This window comes from Scylla paramamosain, chromosome 5 (genome assembly GCF_035594125.1).
Source record: "Scylla paramamosain isolate STU-SP2022 chromosome 5, ASM3559412v1, whole genome shotgun sequence".
NCBI classification, from domain to species: domain Eukaryota; kingdom Metazoa; phylum Arthropoda; class Malacostraca; order Decapoda; family Portunidae; genus Scylla; species Scylla paramamosain.
In genome coordinates this window covers 18231901-18252355 of record NC_087155.1, presented here as the reverse complement: position 1 = coordinate 18252355, position 20455 = coordinate 18231901, and the positions used below count along the sequence as shown (strand labels likewise).

The 20455-nt window shown below is 45.5% G+C and overlaps 2 long non-coding RNA genes across 2 annotated transcripts; one reads left to right on the top strand and one right to left on the bottom strand.

Annotated features, from left to right (window-relative positions):
• The first annotated feature begins 682 nt into the window (after window positions 1-682).
• Window positions 683-2215, top strand: LOC135100623 (uncharacterized). Its single transcript, XR_010268826.1, has 2 exons — window positions 683-837; window positions 2003-2215. It is a non-coding gene; the product is annotated as an uncharacterized LOC135100623 (long non-coding RNA).
• Window positions 1776-15641, bottom strand: LOC135100624 (uncharacterized). The gene is made up of 3 exons (XR_010268827.1): window positions 15145-15641; window positions 7926-7989; window positions 1776-2088 (listed from the first exon to the last, which is right to left on the bottom strand). It is a non-coding gene; the product is annotated as an uncharacterized LOC135100624 (long non-coding RNA).
• Between the last annotated feature and the right edge of the window lie 4814 nt (window positions 15642-20455).

The following is a 20455-nucleotide window of genomic DNA, read 5'->3' as shown; positions in this document are numbered from 1 at the left end:
ACCTTGAAAACAGGTGAGTGATGATGCCACGTACCATTTTACAGGAGAATTGGCCTCGCTGGGATGATGCCACGTACCATTTTACAGGAGTACTTTTAATAGCCGGAGTAATGTTGTCGTGCAATGCTTGTCGCTAAATTACCTGCTTTTTAATGACACTTGTCTTATTATAACACGCTGTAATACTCAACACTATTTCTCTCTCTCTCTCTCTCTCTCTCTCTCTCTCTCTCTCTCTCTCTCTCTCTCTCTCTCTCTCTCTCTCTCTCTCTCTCTCTCTCATAATAATAATAATAATAATAATAATAATAATAATAATAATAATAATAAGAGCGAGAGAGAGAGAGAGAGAGAGAGAGAGAGAGAGAGAGAGAGAGAGAGAGAGAGAGAAATATTTTCTCTCTCTCTCTCTCTCTCTCTCTCTCTCTCTCTCTCTCTCTCTCTCTCTCTCTCTCTCTCTCTCTCTCTCTCTCTCTCTCTCTCTCTCTCTCTCTCTCTCTCTCTCTCTCTCTCTCTCATCACTACCACCATAATAATAATAATGATAATAATAATAATAATAATAATAATAATAATAATAATAATAATAATAATAATAATAATAATAATAATAATAACACGCACAGGTGGTGCATCACAGCGTCAGACTCACATGTGTATGGATGTGTACATGTGTAGGATGTGTAGCCGAGGCAATGACACGTGGACGGCGCTGATGGCGGCCAGAACCTCTTGGGCGTCTTGGTCACACACGGCCAGGCTGAGCACCCCCAGGTCCCGCCACTCCTGCAGCAGCTGTGTGCCGGCACCACTTAAGTGACCCATGAACCTCTCAAGGTGACTCCTGTAATGGCCGAGTGTTGTGCACCTGTGTGCTGCCTGGACACACACACACACACACACACACACACACACACACACACACACACACACACACACACACACACACACACACACTACTTATCTGTTTATTAATTTCTTTATTCACTGTTCCATAATAGTATTGATAAAGATAACTCCTCCTCCTCCTCCTCCTCTTCCTCCTCCTTTTCTCGCCTTCCTTCTAGCTCTCCTTTTCCTCGTCTTTTTGTTCTTCTTCCTCCTCCTCTTCATCTTTCTCTTCCTCCTCCTTTTCTCGCCTTCCTTCTAGCTCTCCTTTTCCTCGTCTTTTTGTTCTTCTTCCTCCTCCTCTTCATCTTCCTCTTCCTCCTCCTTTTCTCGCCTTCCTTCTAGCTCTCCTTTTTCTCTTCGTTCTCTTATTCCTCCTCCTCCTCCTCCTCCTCCTCTTCTTCCTACTACATCCCTATCAGCCTTACATCTGTAGTATGTGAACTGATGAAAACAGTAATTTGCAACAATGTAGTGAACTATCTACATATAAATGATTTAATCAATGACTCACAGCATGGCTTCCGAAACAGACGTTCTTGTCTAACTAATCTTCTTGATTTCTTTAATGATATTTTCACCATTTACGACGAAACAAAGGCAGTAGATTTAGTGTATCTAGATTTTCAAGAAGCTTTTGACAAAGTTCCGGCTACTAGCTAAATTGAAGTCATATGGTATAAATGGAAAACTTCTCAATTGGCTGTCTCAGACTGGCTGTCTGAGAGAAAGCAGCGCGTTGTTTTAAATGGTACATTTTCAAACTGGCGAGAAGTTTTAAGTGGTGTACCACAGGGATCTGTGCTCGGCCCTGTTCTTTTCCTTATTTACGTTAATGATATCGATGAGGACCTCACCTGTAAAGTATCTAAGTTCGCTGATGATACAAAAAATAATGAATAAAGTAGTCACGTCAGAGGATAAGCAGCACTGAACTGTGGTTCAGTGCTGCTTTCTTTTGTTTGTTACTCATCCTGCCATAGTTGGCTGTCGAGCCTTGAGGGAGGTTGTCAAGGTAGTCAATGAGGGACTGGCCTGGCGGCGTGGCGGGGGCGTTCAGCGCGCCGCGCTTCAACACGAAGGTCAAGACGTCCTTGCCTGCGTTCTCCATCAGGAAGATGAGCTTCGCGCGACGGACGCAAACTTTCGGAGCGGCGGCCATGGTGGAGGGCTTGGGACACAGTTCTTCTCGCCAGCAGCCTGCAAAGAAATTTCCCAAGTGAGGAGCAGGGCAGGAGAGACGTGGTTTGCAAGGCTCAGTGCGGGAGGGAGGGAGTTGAGCCTTGAAGTGGCCGGCCTGAGCACCGGGATGTGGGGACAAGACAAAGAGGTGGATGGGAGTAAGAGACACTATGGCACACGGCATGGCACGTGTGTTGTGTCCAAACCATTTGACAAGACAACACGAGGCAAGACTTGACTATGTGTGTGTGTGTGTGTGTGTGTGTGTGTGTGTGTGTGTGTGTGCAAGTAAGTAAGTAATTAAGTAAGTAATCAAGTAAGCAAACCTGTATAAAGTATTTCAAGGTGTACATACAATACACAGTCACGTGAGCCGAGGCTCTCTGACGGTGTATTGTACAGTAGAGCAGAGGGCAGGAGTGCAAACAAATTATAATGTACAACAACATAATGAATTGTATTGTACAGCGGCAGTACCGCGCCGCTACAGAGAAGATAAACACTAATACAAGTGTCTCACACTAACTTAATAATAATAAAATAATGATGATAATAACAATAACAACAAGAGTAGTGATAACAATAATACTAATAACTACACCAACAACAACAGCAGCAACAACAACAACAACAACAACAACAGCAACAATAATAATAATAATAATAATAATACCAATAAGAATATTATTAGTAACAAATAATAGTAACTAGCATTAATAAACATAATTAATAACTAATACTGGTAACTAGGGCAACAACAACAATAAATACCAACAACAACAACAACAACATCATCATCAACATAATAATAATAATAATAATAATAATAATAATAAAAGTAATAATGATAACAGCAACAAATGCGATGACTGCAATAAATAGCATCAAAATCACAGCTTTTGTTGATGATGTGTGGTTGTTAGCTAGTTGTGTGAACGAGTGAATGAGCGAGACTTGTGTGAGGCATGAATACGTGTATGAGTGAACGAGCTAGGCTTCAGTCATAAGTGTTAAGTGGAAGTGCGCGGCCTGGCGCCGGGAGATCACCTACCTCCAGCCTACTGTTCACACCTTCTGTGAATAAACACCTGCACTGTTACCTGCGTTTCCTGTGCCCCTGCTGGTCAAGAGTCGAACATGGCGCAGTGAGTAGGATAAAGGACAAGGCTGCAGTGGGTACGGCGCAGAATGGAGAAGCAGTTGGAGGCGCTGGCTGCCCTGCTAGCGCGACAGTCGGAGCAGAGTCAGGCTCTGCTAGCGCGACAGTCGGAGCAGAGTCAGGCTCGCGAGGAGCGTTTAACCCAGCTGCTGGAGAGAGTGGGGACACAAGCTCCCAGTCGCACCACGGCGAGCAATGAAGGCGAAACCACAGCCCGCAGCACGTCTACCCAGGGCGCGAGGTTCCCGACGTCCGCCACCATCATTCCTCACTTAACGGCGTCAGCATCTTTACGTGAGTTCGACACGTGGCGCCATAAGTTTGAAGGATACGTAACCCTCGCCAGGATAGACTGTCTCTCCCTGGCTGAGCAGAGGGCGGCACTCGCTGCTGTCCTAGACGACGAGTGGACCCGTACACTTCGCTACGGGATAAGCTTACCGAGAGACGCGGAGTTAAGAACCATCCTCGATGCAATGTGTGAGTACCTGCGAAGCCAGCGCAACATCATCATGGATAGAAGAGACTTCTACTCCCGCGTGCAAGAAACGCAAGAAGGTTTTGACGACTTTTATGTGCTGTTAAGGAAATCGCCAATTTCTGTGACTTTTGCGACCAGTGCATAAACCATCAGCTGCGTGACAGAATTGTCGTTGGGACACGAGACGAAGTGGCTCTGAAACGCATGCTGGAAAACAAGAAACTCACCCTTGAAAACGCCATAGATATTTGCAGAGCATCGGAGAGCGCTAACCAGTGTAGTGCAGTACTAAGGGGCGGCTCTCACTCTTCGAGCCATGGTGTGAACGCTGTATCGAACTACAGGAAGGGCAGTTTCGGGGGCTCAAGCCCCACGGGCTGTTATCGTTGTGGCAAAGATTGTCGCAGTGACAAAGGGGGATGCCAGGCAATAGATAAAGTGTGTCGTAACTGCGGGAAAAGAGGGCATTTTGCGAGTGTATGTCAGCAGACAGTGAGGAAACGACGAGGAGCTTCGAGGAGTTCCTCAACTGTCTCTCCTCATCGCGGTGCAGGCCCGAGGCGGGGAGCCAGTGCCAGTGTATACCAGCTCTTATCAGGCGTATACACAAAGACGGTGACGGCACGACCTGCGCCCCAGGTGCTCATTACCGCCACACATCCCGCTGGAAGAGACAAGATTACGTGGACTCCTGACTCTGGGGCCGAAACGACCGTTATTGGCCTCGACACGGCAACACTCCTTGGAATCCCGCCCTCCAGCTTGGCGCCCGCTGATGGTGATGGACTTTATGCTGCCGGTAATCACCCCCTCACCTGTGTAGGAACTTTCTCGTCGCACTTGCAACTGGGCGACAGGGAAGCTGAGACTGTTGTGAGCGTGGTGAAGGAGGTGAAGGGGGCGCTGCTTAGCTGGTACGATTCCATCGCTCTCGGAATCCTCCCCGAAGATTTTCCGGCTCAAATCCGACCGCTACGCAGGGAAGAACAGCGCACCGGCAACAGCTCCATCAAGTACCCGACCGCCTCGCAGCCACCTCTATCTACGCCCACAGAAGTGATCAGCTGGCCTCATTCCTACGACCCAACGCCACAGCAGCGTGCGGGGCACGCTGCTGCTGTGATCAAGGCCTTTCCCAGCGTCTTCGAAGCAAAGGAAGGTTTACGTGCAATGGCTGGTGGATCCATGGCCATCGAGTTGACAGACGACAACAGCAAACAGTTGACAGCAAACTGGCAAAAGGGATCGACACACTGTGTGCCCGACGCCCTCTCACGTGCTCCAGTACAGGACCCAGTGGAGGAAGAGGATGCTGCTACTTCTGGTGACCTCGACCCTCTCCACTCAGCGGTCATCTCAGCGTTATCTGCCACCAATGAGGACGGCGTCCGCTTAGCACCACTCCAGGATCAGACTGTGGAAATGGTACGTGCCGCAGCAGCAAGAGACGGGGAGTACTGCTTGCTCAAGAACGTCATCATCGAGGGCTTCCCTGATCATTGCCACGACCTCGATCACCGCTTGCGTACGTACTGGCCGGTGCGCAGTCTGCTGGCCGTAGACGACGACCTGGTGGTTTACGGGCCGAGGCTTCTTATTCCTCACAGCCTCCGCCGAGAAACACTAGAGCGACTCCATGACAGTCATCAGGGGATGGAGCGCACCAAGCGACGGGCCCGACAAACGGTGTACTGGCCTGGTATGGACAGAGACGTTGAGAACGTCGTTTCTGGATGCTCACTATGCCGTCCACTCCTACCAAGCCAAGCCAACGAACCTCTCTGGCAGGACACGGACACACCCAGCAGGGTGTTTGAGTCAGTTTCTGCAGACTACTTCCACGCAGCAGGCCGTACATACCTCGTGTATGTAGATCGCTTGTCTGGGTGGCCTCACGTGTCTGCATGCTCACGTCCAGCATCGGCTGATCAGCTCGTTCGTGTCCTTCGGGGTGTGTTCGCCGACACGGGCGTGCCTGTTCTCCTGAGGACTGACGGTGGACCGCAGTTCACTTCTTCATCGGTACGGCGCTTCCTGGCTCGATGGGGGGTGGAGCATCGTGTATCTTCACCTCATTATCCACGCTCCAATGGTCACGCCGAGGCAGCGGTCAAGTCCGTGAAGAAGCTGATCCTCACGACCACACAGCAGGGACACCTGGACGAGGATGCGTTCGCTCGCGGGTTGCTGGAACTGCGCAACACTCCGAGGGCGGAAGGGCGATCACCAGCACAAGTCCTCTTCGGTCATCCTATGAGGTCCTGTGTCCCGGCTCATCATCGCTCATACGCTCAGCAGTGGCAGCGCGCTGCTGATGAGTGCGACGCCAAGGCAGAGCGACTGAGGAAGAAAGCGAAACTTCGCCACGACGCGTCCGCCCGTACTCTTCCTCTCCTGCACCTCGGTGGCCACGTCGACGTTCAAGATCACACGACAGGCCTCTGGGATCGCCTGGGTGTCATCGTGGCTGTTGGGCGAAGGAGAGACTACCTCATCAAGATGGGCAGCGGTCGCGTGATGTGGCGTAATAGAAGACACCTACGCCCACATAGACCTCTTGCTCCCCTTCCTGTCGAGCAGCACACCGCTCATGGCGGTGCAGCGCTTCAGCATCAGGGTCACGAGGAACACCACCATCCCGGCAGCCCGGAGCATCAGGGTAACGGGGTACACCGTGGCCGAGAGCAACCAGAGCGTCGAAGCAGCCGACAGCGTAGGGAGCCGAGACGACTGCAGGTGCGGTGGCACCGTAGCACCTACGATTAGTCGTACGTGTTCATTGTACGCTGTGTTTGTTTTGTGTATATGTACCGTGTTTTCTGTACTTCAATCATTGTAACTTTGTTTCATGTGTTACGGTAGCCATAACAAAGATAAGGAATCTTCCTTATGTCTCGGGGGAGGTGTGTGGTTGTTAGCTAGTTGTGTGAACGAGTGAATGAGCGAGACTTGTGTGAGGCATGAATACGTGTATGAGTGAACGAGCTAGGCTTCAGTCATAAGTGTTAAGTGGAAGTGCGCGGCCTGGCGCCGGGAGATCACCTACCTCCAGCCTACTGTTCACACCTTCTGTGAATAAACACCTGCACTGTTACCTGCGTTTCCTGTGCCCCTGCTGGTCAAGAGTCGAACAGATGAAGTGGTTACTTTTTAACCTGTTGTTTGTTTGAACATTTTATCAGTTGTAAGAAGAACTTTGTCTATCAAGAGGCAAACTGTTCACAACAATTTTGGTCCAACTTGTCACACTGTTTGTGAATAATATTGTTGTCAGTATCGCACAAATAAGGTTAACGTTGTTACTTCTCGTGTGAGAAACATTTTCTGCCAATTTGAATATTGCATTATGTCCAAGATTTTGATGTATTAATAACAATGTGAAGTACTTATGAATGAAGGGAAACCTGCAAATACTGAAGGCTGAGGAAGCTTTGGATGCAGACTCTTTACGGAAAATGTACAGCGAAGAATTTTATTTTGCCGTCTTGTTGCTTTTGTTAAAAAGACGGCCATGTAGATGCCCATGTAGGAGGCAGTGCATGAGATGTGGGCAGCGTCAAGTACACTGCGTGTCACCCACTGCTTCACTTGTTACATTACCCACAATTCTTTTTGAAATGCCAGCTGTTTGAGAGACATTTAAACATATGTGTGTGTGTGTGTGTGTGTGTGTGTGTGTGTGTGTGTGTGTGTGTGTGTGTGTTTGTGCGTGCGTGCGTGCGTGCGTGCGTGCGTGGACCGTATGCATTTTTGGCAATGATTTCTTTGGCGGAAAAGATGCCCACCAGTACACAGTGGAGTGGTCTCCCCTCGTTTCACAGGACGTGGACTCCAGCTTGAAAAGACTCCTCGATAAAGTTCATGACATGTTCAGTATTTGCCTCCCTATTAAGTATATAGATGTTTCACACAAAAGGCTCCAAAACCCACACATTTCTCAAACAGTAATCAACTCGACAAGACCCAAAAATCAGTTGAACAGAGAGCTTCCTAAAGCGTAAGCTCCGCCCTCTGTTCCGGTGAGGATATAGACAGGCGGACAGATGTGGATGCAGACAGAGACAGATAGGTAGACAGGTAGATAGACAGATTGTGTCCAGTTTTTGTGGTATATAGTCTTGCCTCGTTAGTGCCTCATTTTCTACTTTCTGAGTGTGTGCAGTAGAAAACACAGTGAAAACAATTACAAGGAAAGAAAAGAGTAAGTGTACTCACCTCAAGAGTGCAGGTGTGTACACTCCGGGAGACGGGAGGAAGGAAGGCGCGAGGCGGGAGGTGCCTGTGGGGAGAGACACACTGTGCTTCATGCTCTTACATTTATACTCCACAAGCACAAGTCTGTACCTGTGTACATCTATCTATCTGTATCTATCTGTATAAACAGAGACAGAGAGAGAGAGAGAGAGAGAGAGAGAGAGAGAGAGAGAGAGAGAGAGAGAGAGAGAGAGAGAGTCATCCAAAAATGTACTCACTGTTTGACTCGCTATAATTCTTTTTTTTTTTTTTTTTTCAGAAACAGTTGGCCAAAATAATAATGGCAGAAGTAAGACTAAGCTTTGAAGAAAGAACATGTCATAAAGTGTTACTGGAGGCACGAAAATATCAAAGAAGTGCAAAGACAATTCAGAAGACACTTTGACAGGGATCCACCAAGGTGACGCACCATTGCTCGCATCACAGCTAAGTTTGTACCAGATGGAACTGTTCACGACCTTCATAAGCATGCTTGTGTGGTAGTAGTAGTAGTAGTAGTGGTAGAGGTAGTATTCATGATTTCTCACTACTACTACTACTACTACTACAACTACTACTACTACTACTACTACTACTACTACTACTACTACTGTTGCTACTACTACTATGTGAATATTAATATTAATGCCTTAAGAATTGTTGCAAAAACAGTTGCAGTAGTAGCATTTATATTTGTAATAGTAGTAGTAATAGTAGTAATAATAGTAGTAGTAGTAATTGTTGTTATATTGTTATTATGATTGCTATCAATAATATCACACACACACAATAGTAGTAGTAGTAGCAGTAATAGTAGTAGTAAGAGTAGAAGCAATAGTAATTTTAATAATTTAGTATAATTTAATTATTTAATTAATTTTATTTATTTATTTATTTATTTTATTTTATTTATTTTATTTATTTTTTTGGTGGATATGAGTGTGTTCGTTGGTTGAACAAGTCCCTGTATATTAAATAGACTTTTGTGTGTCGCTCAAGTACCGAACGGCCTCGAAACACTGAGCCAAAGGGATGCCGCTCAGCCTGCAGCCAGTGTGGCGGCGTATCTTGTGTGGTGCGCGTGTGTATCGCATTGTGTTCCTCCTCATAGACTTAGTGGTGGTCAAGATAACCAGGATTGGCCAAGCCCTCCCTGAAGTGTGCTACCAGTAGTGTACCAGGTGTGTTGAGTAGCCGCCAGGTGTACAGCTACACGTGTGTTGTGTACAAGTGCATGTTGTGTACAGAAAGATCTCCCCCCTGTTTTATAAGACCCATAATGCCGCTGGCCGGGAAACTACACTTGCCACCATCTCAGACAGGACGCCATCTTGTTGTGTAAGTCAGAAACGCCTCCTATCACCCCAATCTCTCCCTCCCCACCACCCGCCAGCCACTCCTTCCCACTTCCGCCAGCAGCAGCTACTGGCCGCCCACCAGCCAGCAGCCCCTTCACGGCCACTACCTGCCAGCACGCCTTCCTGCCCTTACCCCCTCCCACTCCTTCCTCCCCTCCCTTCAACCCACTCCTTCCTAACCGCCATTCGCCACCCACTCCTGCCAGGCCCCTACCAGCAACCCACTCCTTCCAGCTCCCCGCCTGCCATCCTCCCCTTCCCGCCCCCCACCCACCATCCACTCCTTCTGGTCCCCACCCGCCTCACGCTCCTTTCCCCTTTCCGCCGCCCACACAGGAGCTGCTCTCCTCGCTCCCTCCCCCACTCATGACGTCACGGACGGCGGTGACAGTGACTGGCTGGTGTGAACCGCACCTCACACTCGCTCTACCTAAATGCTACTACTATTACTACTACTACAATTACCAGTGCCACTACAATTACTTCTGTTACTACTGCTGCTACTACTACTAATACTACTAATACTAATACTCGTTCTACTTCTACTTCTACTACTAATACTAATATTAGTTCTACTACTACTACTACTACTACTACTACTATTTCGATAACTGTTACTACTACTACTTCTACTAGTACTACTACGACTATTATTATTATTGTTACGACTACTCATACTACTATTTTGACTACTACTACTACTACTACTACTACTACTGCTACTACTACTACTACTACTACTACAACTACTACTTCCTTGCAAGCCTCCCTGTCCGCTTTACCGTCATTCCTTGATTCACATTTTTTAGTATTTTTATTTTTATTTATTATTATTATTATTATTATAATTATTATTATTATTATTATTATTATTATTATTATCATTATTATTATTAGTGTGTGTGTGTGTGTGTGTGTATGTAGGATTACAGATAAAAATACTATTCATGGATACCGTAATTTATTCACAGAAATAAATAAAAAATCTTACAGTGCACTCTCTCTCTCTCTCTCTCTCTCTCTCTCTCTCCCCCCCTCTCTCTCTCTCTCTCTCTTGTGAGTCAGTCAGCTGTTTTCAAGGTCGCTGGGCCTCGCTGCCCTCCTGCCTGGCTTGTATGATGCCACGTTGCATTTTACAGGAGTACTTTTAATCACCGCAGTAATGTTGTCGTGCAATGCTTGTCAGTAAATTACGTGCTTTTTAATGCCACTTGTCTTGTTATAACACACACACACACACACACACACAGTTGTTTGCCTGCTCTCTCTCTCTCTCTCTCTCTCTCTCTCTCTCTCTCTCTCTCTCTCTCTCTCTCTCTCTCTCTCTCTCTCTCTCTCTCTCTCTCCATCCTCCACCCGTGTATCCTCCTCCTAATAGTAGTAAATCTATTATTATTATTTTTATTATTATTATTATTATTATTAGCAGTAGTAGTAGTAGTAGTAGTAGTAGTAGGAGGAGGAGGAGGAGGAGGAGGAGGAGGAGGAGGAGGAGGAGGAGGAGGAGGAGGAGGAGGAGCAGCAGCACCAGTAGCAGTAGCAGAAATAGTAGTAACTGTGGTAGAAATAATAGTAGTAGTAGTAGTAGCAGTAGTAATAGTAGTAGTAATAGTAGTTGTTGTCGTCACCTCCTCCTCCTCCTCTACCTGCCCCTTGCTTCCTGTCATCTCCCTCTCCGCCACGCTCGCAGCAACGTCACGCCACCCGCTAAGGCTGCTTGCCGTCACCCACTGTTGTCTGTTTCCCTCCTTCAAAATTGTGTGTGTGTGGCTGCCGACATGAGTGTGCATTGTCACCAACACCATCACTGTTACTTACCGCAACACTCTTTCCTCTTTCACTACAAAGGACAAACAAACTCACACAAAGGACACTCTTTTCTGCCGCCATGGCCTGCTACTACTACTACTAATACTGCTACTACTAATACTATTACGATTATTACTGCTACTTCTACTACTACTACGATTATCACTGCTACTACTACTACTAATACTATTACGAGTATTACTGCTACTTCTACTACTACTACGATTATCACTGCTACTACTACTACTACTACTAATACTATTACGAGTATTGCTGCTTCTTCTACTACGATTATCACTGCTACTACTACTATTACTGCTATAACTACTACTACTACTACTACTACTACTACTACTACTACTACTACTACTACTACTACTAACTACTACTACTACGATTATGACTACTACTAATGCTAGTAGTACTTCAACTGCTGTTACTGCTAATACTACTGCGACTACTGCTACTACTACTACTACTACTACTACTACTACTACTACGATTGTGACTGCTTCTACTACTACTACTACTAATACTAGTACTACTACTACTACTGCTGCTACTACTGTTAATACTACTGCGACTACTGCTACTACTACTACTACTATTTCTACTGCTACTACTACTACTACCACCACCACCACCACCACCACCACCACTACCACCACCACCACCACCACCACCACTACCACCACCACCACTACCACCACCACCACTACCACCACCACCACCACCACCACCACCATTACTGCTACTACTTCTATTACTACTACTTCTATTACTACTACTCATAATAATAATAATAATAATAATAATAATAATAATAATAATAATAATAATAATAATACGAGTACTTCTACTACTGCTACTACTGTCAATACTACTGCGACTATTGGGACTACTTCTGCTATTACTACTACTATTACTACTACTACCACTACTACTACTGCTGCTGCTACTAGTACTGCTACTACTAGCACCACTACCATTACTACTACTACTACTATTACTACTTTTTATGAAGGAAGGACGCTGGCCAAGGGCAACAAAAGTCGAATAAAAAAAAATGCCCATTGAAATGGCAGTCCCATAAAAGGGTCCAAAGTGGTAGCCAAAAATTGAAGGATAAGTGTCTTGAATCGTCCTTCTTGAAGGAATTCAAGTCATAGGAAGGTGGAAATACAGAAGCAGGCAGGGAGTTCCAGAGTTTACCAGAGAAAGGGATGAATGATTGAGAATACTGGTTAACTCTTGCGTTAGAGAGGTGGACAGAATAGGGGTGAGAGAAAGAAGAAAGTCTTGCGCAGCGAGGCCGCGGGAGGAGAGGAGGCATGCAGTTAGCAAGATCAGAAGAGCAGTTAGCATGAAAATAGCGGTAGAAGACAGCTAGAGATGCAACATTGCAGCGGTGAGAGAGAAACTGAAGACAGTCAGTTAGAGGAGAGGAGTTGATGAGACGAAAATCTTTTGATTCCACCCTGTCTAGAAGAGACTAGTACTACTACCACCACCATTACTACAGCTGCTACTACTACTACTACTACTACTACTACTACTACTACTACTACTACTGCTACTACTACTAATACCACCACTAGAACTATCACTACTACCACCATTACTACTACTACTACTGCTATTATCACCACCATTGCTACTACTACTACTACTACTACTACTACTACTACTACTACTACTACCACCTCCATTACTACTTCTGGTACTACTACTACTACAACCACCACTACTACTACTACTACTACTACTACTACTACTACTACTACTACTACTACAACTGCTACTACTACTCGTACCACCACCACTACTACCACTACCACTACTATCCCTAGCACCAGTGCCTGTATAATAGTGATCAGGTGTCACGGTGTGATGAGAGGAAGCCTTAAAAAGGAAAAACAAGTGTCTGTGTGGCAGCTTCGGCCTGACACACTGAGGCAGAGTCAGACACCTGCACAGTGTGAATACAGTGTGTGTAAGGCAACGCCAATAAACACTTCCTTGCCTCTTCACACACACACACACACACACACACACACACACACACACACACACACACACACATATTGTCATAAAATATATTTTTTATAGAAATAGTTTTTGTTCATGGATTTACTGGAAGAGTATTGCGATGAGAACGTGTAGGAGAACCAGATGTCCACACACGCAGAGAGAGAGAGAGAGAGAGAGAGAGAGAGAGAGAGAGAGAGAGAGAGAGAGAGAGAGAGAGAGAATGCAAACCATCACTAATATAGTTTTTAGGTTAATTCAGTATTTCTTTAGTTAACGTTCAAATACCACATTATCTGTAATTCATTGATTTGCAAGATGGCCGCCACTCACTCCTTATCGAGCACCAATATTGTGAGTAGCGACAAGTGGGAGATGGGACGCCATTTTGTTCCCAGGCAAACGCCGCGCGCCCCCTCGCTGCCAGCCGTGCCTGCTCTCATGTCTCTCTCTCGTGTTGAAGACACCTATTGTACAGTAAATACTGGCCCATACTTTCTCTCTCTCTCTCTCTCTCTCTCTCTCTCTCTCTCTCTCTCTCTCTCTCACACACAAACGTAAATGAGAAAGAGAGAGTGGGGAAGCAGAAAGAAGTGAGAGCGGAGGAGGAGTAAGACGAGAAGGATAAGGAAAAGGAGGAGGAAGAGGAGAAAGAGGAGGAGAAGGAAAAAGGGGAGGAGGAGGAGTAGGACGAGGAGAAGGAAAAGGAGGAAGAGGAGGAGGAGGAGGAAGAGGAAGAAGAAGAGGAAGAGTAAGACGAGGAGAAAGAAAAAGAGGAAGAGAAGTAGGACGAGGAGAAGGAAAAGGAAGATAAAGAGGAGGAGAAAGATGAGTATGAAGAGAGGCAAAGAAGGAAGAGGAGGAAGAGGAGGAGTAGAGGAAAAAAAATAGTAGGAAGAAGAGAGAGAGAGAGAGAGAGAGAGAGAGAGAGAGAGAGAGAGAGAGAGAGAGAGAGAGAGAGAGAGTGGAAAGTTGATAGATTCATGGTTCCTCTGGTCTCTCTCTCTCTCTCTCTCTCTCTCTCTCTCTCTCTCTCTCTGTTATTGCTTTAGCACTACTACTACTACTACTACTACTACTACTATTACTGTTACTACTACTACTACTACTACTACTACTATTATCGAATAAATAGATTAATGCATAATACATGCAATAGTAACAATCAAAACAAACAAAAGGGCCAAATGACATGAATAAATAAATAAATAAACAATAAAACACAAAGAGAACAGACAACCGCCATCACCACCATCACCACCACAAGCACCACCACCATCACGACCCAAGCACCAATACCTGTCTCACTGCTCACCTTAATATAAGTATTTTCTCCCCCCACACACACAACCAACTTGCCTCAAACCAATATTCTCAATCACTAAACACAACCACCACCACCACCACCACCACTGCCCTCGTTCGGAAGTATGTGTGTGTTCGGCTTCTTGACTTTGGCTTCGTCTTCGTCTGTTTATAAGAAGCGAGGCCGGAGTGTATGGAGAAGGATGAAGGAAGGGGAAGGATGGGGCAGGGAGGTTAGGAAGCGTGGGACACAAAAGGATACTGAGGATATTGGGGGGTGGGTAGGGGGATGAAGGATATTAGGAAGGCAATGTTATTTTGGCAAGGAGGAGAAGGAGGAGGAAGAGGAAGGAGGAGATAAAAATGTAAAAGGGATGAGGAGTAAACGGGTTAAAGGAGAGGAGATATGAAGGAAGAAGTGATGGAGGAATATGCTGAAGGAAAGGTTGAAAGAAGGAAGGAAGGAAGGAAGGAGGAAGCAAAGTTATTGATTTTTTTTTGTCCTCTTTGTTTGACATTCTTTTTTTCTCTTTCAGCGATCTATTTTCTTTAAGAACTCTCTTAAATATTTACTACACACCGACACACTTGAGAGAGAGAGAGAGAGAGAGAGAGAGAGAGAGAGAGAGAGAGAGAGAGAGAGAGAGAGAGAGAGAGAGAGAGAAGGGCACTCCAACACCCATCATTACTTCTCTACTTACTCTTCTTTCTTCTATAGCGCTTTCCTCCTTCTCCTCCTCATCTCCTTCTCTCGCGCCTTCTTCTATTTTTCTTTCTCCTCCTCTGGCTTTTCCTTTTACTTCTCTTCCTTTTCTTCCTCTTCGTTTAACCTTACCACCACAACCGCCGTCGCCACCACTACCGCCGTCGCCCAGCTGATGGTCCTGTCCCGAGCTAAGGACGGTCACCAATGATTACTCGTTTCTGGGACAATCTTGAACCGCGTGTTTGCTCGCTTCATCAGGTTACTGTCCCCCTAACGAGACTGTCCCCCCAGACCAGACCAGCCTTTCGTCTTACCAGCTCCTCTCCTCTAACTGAATGTCTTCAGCCTCTCTCTCTTCCCCGCAATGTCGCATCTCCTGCTATCTTCTATCGCTATTTTCTCGTCAACTGTTCTTCTGATCTTGCTAACTGCATGCCTTCCATCCTCCCGCGCCCTCGTTGCACACGACTTTCTACTTTTGCTCACCCTTATTCTGTCCACCTCTCTAATGCAAAAGTTAACCAGTATTTTCAATCTTTCATCCCTTTTTCTGGTAAACTCTGGAACTCCCTGCCTGCTTCTGTATTTCCCCCTTCCTATAAATTGAATTCTTTCGAGAGCGAGGTCTCAAGACACTTCTCTCATTTGTGTTAAACTTTTTTGGCTCTTTCTTTTCATAGGTATATATTTTGTTGCCTTTGACCAGTGCCCCTCTTGCATAAAAAGTCCCCTTCTCTATTACCTCCCTGGAAACTGACTTCGATTCTCCCCATCTCCATCCCTTCCCCACGAGCCCCACCACCCCCACTCTCTCTCTCTCTCTCTCTCTCTCTCTCTCTCTCTCTCTCTCTCTCTCTCTCTCTCTCTCTCTCTCTCTCTCTCTCTCTCTCTCTCTCTCACCAGGATGGTCCCAGGAGAGCAGAGGAGGCCATGTTTTGTTACAATCAGTGGTATTTACTTCCTTCCTCTGATGCTGATGGGGAACAAAAGTGTCCCTCGATGTATTTTTCCCGTGGTGTCTAATTGGCGATGGGGAAACAAATCAGTAGGGAAGGGAAAAAAAAACTAAGGAAAAGTTGAACTGATTAATTGACGGAGGGAAGAAAAGAGGGATGAAAAAGGTTTAGGAGGAAAGAAAATGGGTAAGGAAGGAATACTTAGGACAATGAGGGCAGATGATGGAGATGAGAGAAGCTTGTGTGAGGGATCAGAGAAGGAGGAAATGGGAGGGAATGGAGGAAAGAAGGATGGGACAGGGAAGAAAGGACGTAAGAAAAGAAGGGAATGAAGAAAAAAGGGGAAGATAGGAAGAAAAGGGTATAGAAAAGGAAAATAGTATAGACAGGAGGGAAAATACAAGAAAATAATAATGAAGAGAGGAAATGGAGAAAAGATGAATGGAAGAGGGAGAAAAGGTGCAGAGAAGAGAGAAAATGGAGAAAAGAAGGAAAAGACAGGAAAAAAGTGCAGAAGAAAGGAAGGGGACGGAGGAAAGAACTGGGACAAGGAGGAATGGGAAGGAAAAAAAGGAAAGAGGAATGGGGCAAGGAGGAAAGAGTTTAGGAAGGGAAGGGAAGGAAAGAAAGAGAAGGAGAGAAGGATGGGATGGGAAAAAAGGTTTGAGAAGAGTTTCAAAGACAGATAAAAGAAAAATTTTAAAACTTATTAAACAATGCATATGTAAATTTAAGTTTCTCTCTCTCTCTCTCTCTCTCTCTCTCTCTCTCTCTCTCTCTCTCTCTCTCTCTCTCTCTCTCTCTCTCTCTCTCTCTCTTGGTGCAAATTAAATGCCGTTTAATGAAATCGCCAATGATTGCTTATCTTTAGACCATTACTCTTATTTTATGCTCGAGTAAAAAAAAAAGAAAGAAAAGAAAAAAAGCTTAATTAGAAAAGTTTGCTGCTCATAACAGACGCTTAAGGCTTGTTAATCTTTACACCAAGTTATCTTTGGCAAATCTGTTTTTCATGGCGTTAATTAAGCTTTTTTATTTTATTTTATTTCCTGGGGGTGCGTGTGAATGACTTAAACACACACACACACACACACACACACACACACACACACACACACACACACACACACACACACACACACTTTATAGACAAAATGACGAATCACACACTGCAAAATACACGAGTAACAAAATTTATACAAATGAATAATAAAGAAAGTAACACATAGAACTGAAACACATATCTGTCTGTCAATTGTCTAAATAAAACTACAATGTCATTTTTTTTTTTTTAGGTAGAGAAATAGGAGACCTGAAAGGAAGAAAAAAAGAAAAAAAGAAGAAAATAATGATAATAATAATAATAAGAAGAAGAAGAAAACTCAATTCTTTCCTGTATGATTGAACTTTCCAAGAACGACAAACGGAAAACACTCATTTAACACTCAACGTGAACCTTAAGTGTCGGTCTGTGTGTCTATCTGTGCGTGCGTGTGTGTGTGTGTGTGTGTGTGTGTGTGTGTGTGTGTGTGTGTGTGTGTGCGTGTGTGTCTGTTTGAAAGGCGACAATCATCCATCATCTCCACGCTTCAGACAAACGGATGACTTGACAAGCCTTTCTGATTGGGAGAGCGAGGGCCAGAGTCAGGGAGGCGAGGAAATATAATGACAGACGACCAAGAGGAGGAGGAGGAGGAGGAGGAGGAACGGAAAAAATCTATCAGTTTTCTCAAATTTTTCAGTGACGTTTTACAACTTCAACTCCTCCTCCTCCTCGTGGTCCTCCTCCTCCTCCTCCTCCTCTTCCTCGTAACTACCCTCCATTTTAACCACTAAGAGAGAGAAAGAAAAAAATACTTCAACACAAAGCCTTTCACTGATCTATTCTCTTCCTAGTCCTCTTTCTCCTCCTCCCCCTCCTCCTCCTCCACCTCCTCCTCTTCTTTCTCCTCCTCCTGTTCCTCGCGTTGTTTGAAGAGCCGTGCAGACGGACACTCTATAAAATAAGAAAAGGATGTCTTGGACTTTTTCTTCCCGAGTCTTTTTCTAAACCCTCCTCTGTGTGTCCTTCTCTCTGTCTCTCTTTCTTTCTCTCTGTCTATCTGTCCGGCTGGTTGGTCATATTGCTGGAGAAGGAGGAGGAGAAGGAGGAGGAAAAGGACGAATACAAAGGAATACAAAGAAAGTCCAAACAGCAACAGAGCTCCTTACTAAACTGTTTCGGTAACTATTCTACGCTATTAGTGGGAGAGACAGGATAATACAGACGCTCCTCCCCACCACTCTCATCACTCTAACCAATACTGCCCAGAAAAAAAAAAGTTTACAAATAATAATTAGTTTCTATAGAGGATTATTTGATTTTATAAAATAATTGAATATTTCAAACATAATATTGTTAAAGGAAAATAACATAATATAGAATTAACGCTTAAAAAATTCTAGCCAATAAAATTTAAAAAGTTATTACATACCAAAACTATGAAATAATAAAAGATAAAACTAACTAATAAAACTAACCTAATTAAAAAAGTTACTTATTGTTAATCAACGACTTAAAATACAAAAATATAAAATAAATAAAACTGCCTACATAGCTAAAAGTCATAAAAATGATAACACAACACTTGACTAAAATAATATCACACAAAACGATCGACATGCCCATGATTTTGCATACAAGTGTGTTAGCCACATTTGCCAAAAATAAGTTAGTGGTATATATATATATATATATATATATATATATATATATATATATATATATATATATATATATATATATATATATATATATATACAGAGAGAGAGAGAGAGAGAGAGAGAGAGAGAGAGAGAGAGAGAGAGAGAGAGAGAGAGAGAGAGAGAGAGAGAGACGAATAAAAGTATTTCTTAACCTGAAAAGAAAGAAAAAAGCAAACATTAGATGTGTGCAGTGTGTCATCCTTCGTGGCTTACCCAATGTTTCCTGACGGCGACGCGCGAGGCAGGCGAGGAGAGAACCAGAGATGAAGGGAAGGATGTCGTGTGAGGGGAGGGAATGTTTCTGTTGCTACTGCTGCTGTTGTTGTTATTGTTGTTGTTGTGTTGGTTATGTGTTGTACTGGCCTAACAGGACACCCGCGTAAGCTCAGTAACACAGTCAAGTAACACAGACGGCGGTGTGCCCTTTGCTGTAACACTTCGGAACCTACAAGGCGGTGGTTTGGATTCAGTTTTGCTTTTCCTGGGTTTTGTTTGCGCGTCTCCAAACAAAGGCCACGAGAAGCAAAGGTGTGAATCCAAACGACTGCTTTGTAGTGATGCGCTCCGTGTTAGAGCAGAGGTGACGCCCTCACTGTGACTGAGCGCTGGCGTCCTACGAGGCCTGCACGCAACACACCACCTGCACAACAACAACAACAACAGCAACAACAACATCTACCACTACTAGCAGCAGCAGTAGCAGTAGCTGTAGCTAGGAGTTCAGGACTGGCGCGTGGCCGTAAGGGGAATCTTCCTTTGAGGGAAGAGCAGCAGGTGACCTGAAGTCTCATGGCCTCATGGCCTGGGCTGTCTTGTTCATGCTCAGCCTGAGGGCCTGACCTGTCACAGACCTGCCCTCAATGACTTGGCGGCGTGGTTGGCAGGGTGGTTGGCGCCACCCTCAACCCATATACCCACCATTGCAGAACATGGCGGCGAGGGACTGCTGCTTTCACTTCACCTTGCCTCCTGCAGGGCTGAAGTAAGGCACAGCCTGGTGTGCTGTAGCGGTGCACGTCAGCACCTGCACGAGGGCGGCCAGCGCCACCTGCCTCCTGAAGACGGCCACCCCGTTCGCCACGCAGCGCACAGTGACGGGGGTCTGCCGTCCTCCCCAGCAGCCCAGGCCCATCTTGGTTACCTGGGCAGGACTGAGGGTTCCGCTCCCCCCACTGGAGAAGGTGAACGAAGCACTGCGGCGCAGCACCCGGCCTGGGAGGGGACAGCCGCACACTCGCTGAGTCACGGGGCAGCCTCAGCCGCGCGGGGACACGCAGACAGTTGTTCTGTTGTTTCGTTGTGACGTCTGTCCGAAAAAGAAAATCCTGTTGCGTTGTGGTTCTGCGCTGAACAAATTTCATGGATGGAGTGAATGAATGAGTGTGACATCATGGTGACTCCCTCACCTGCACACACACCTGAGGGCGCCACAGTGAGGCTGTGACGCACACGCCGCGCACAGAGAGAGAGAGAGAGAGAGAGAGAGAGAGAGAGAGAGAGAGAGAGAGAGAGAGAGAGAGAGAGCCAAGGGACAGCGAAAAAAAAAACAGAAAAAAAGGAAAAGCCAGGAAAACGAAAAAGGAAAAAAAAAAGGGAAAAAGGGGA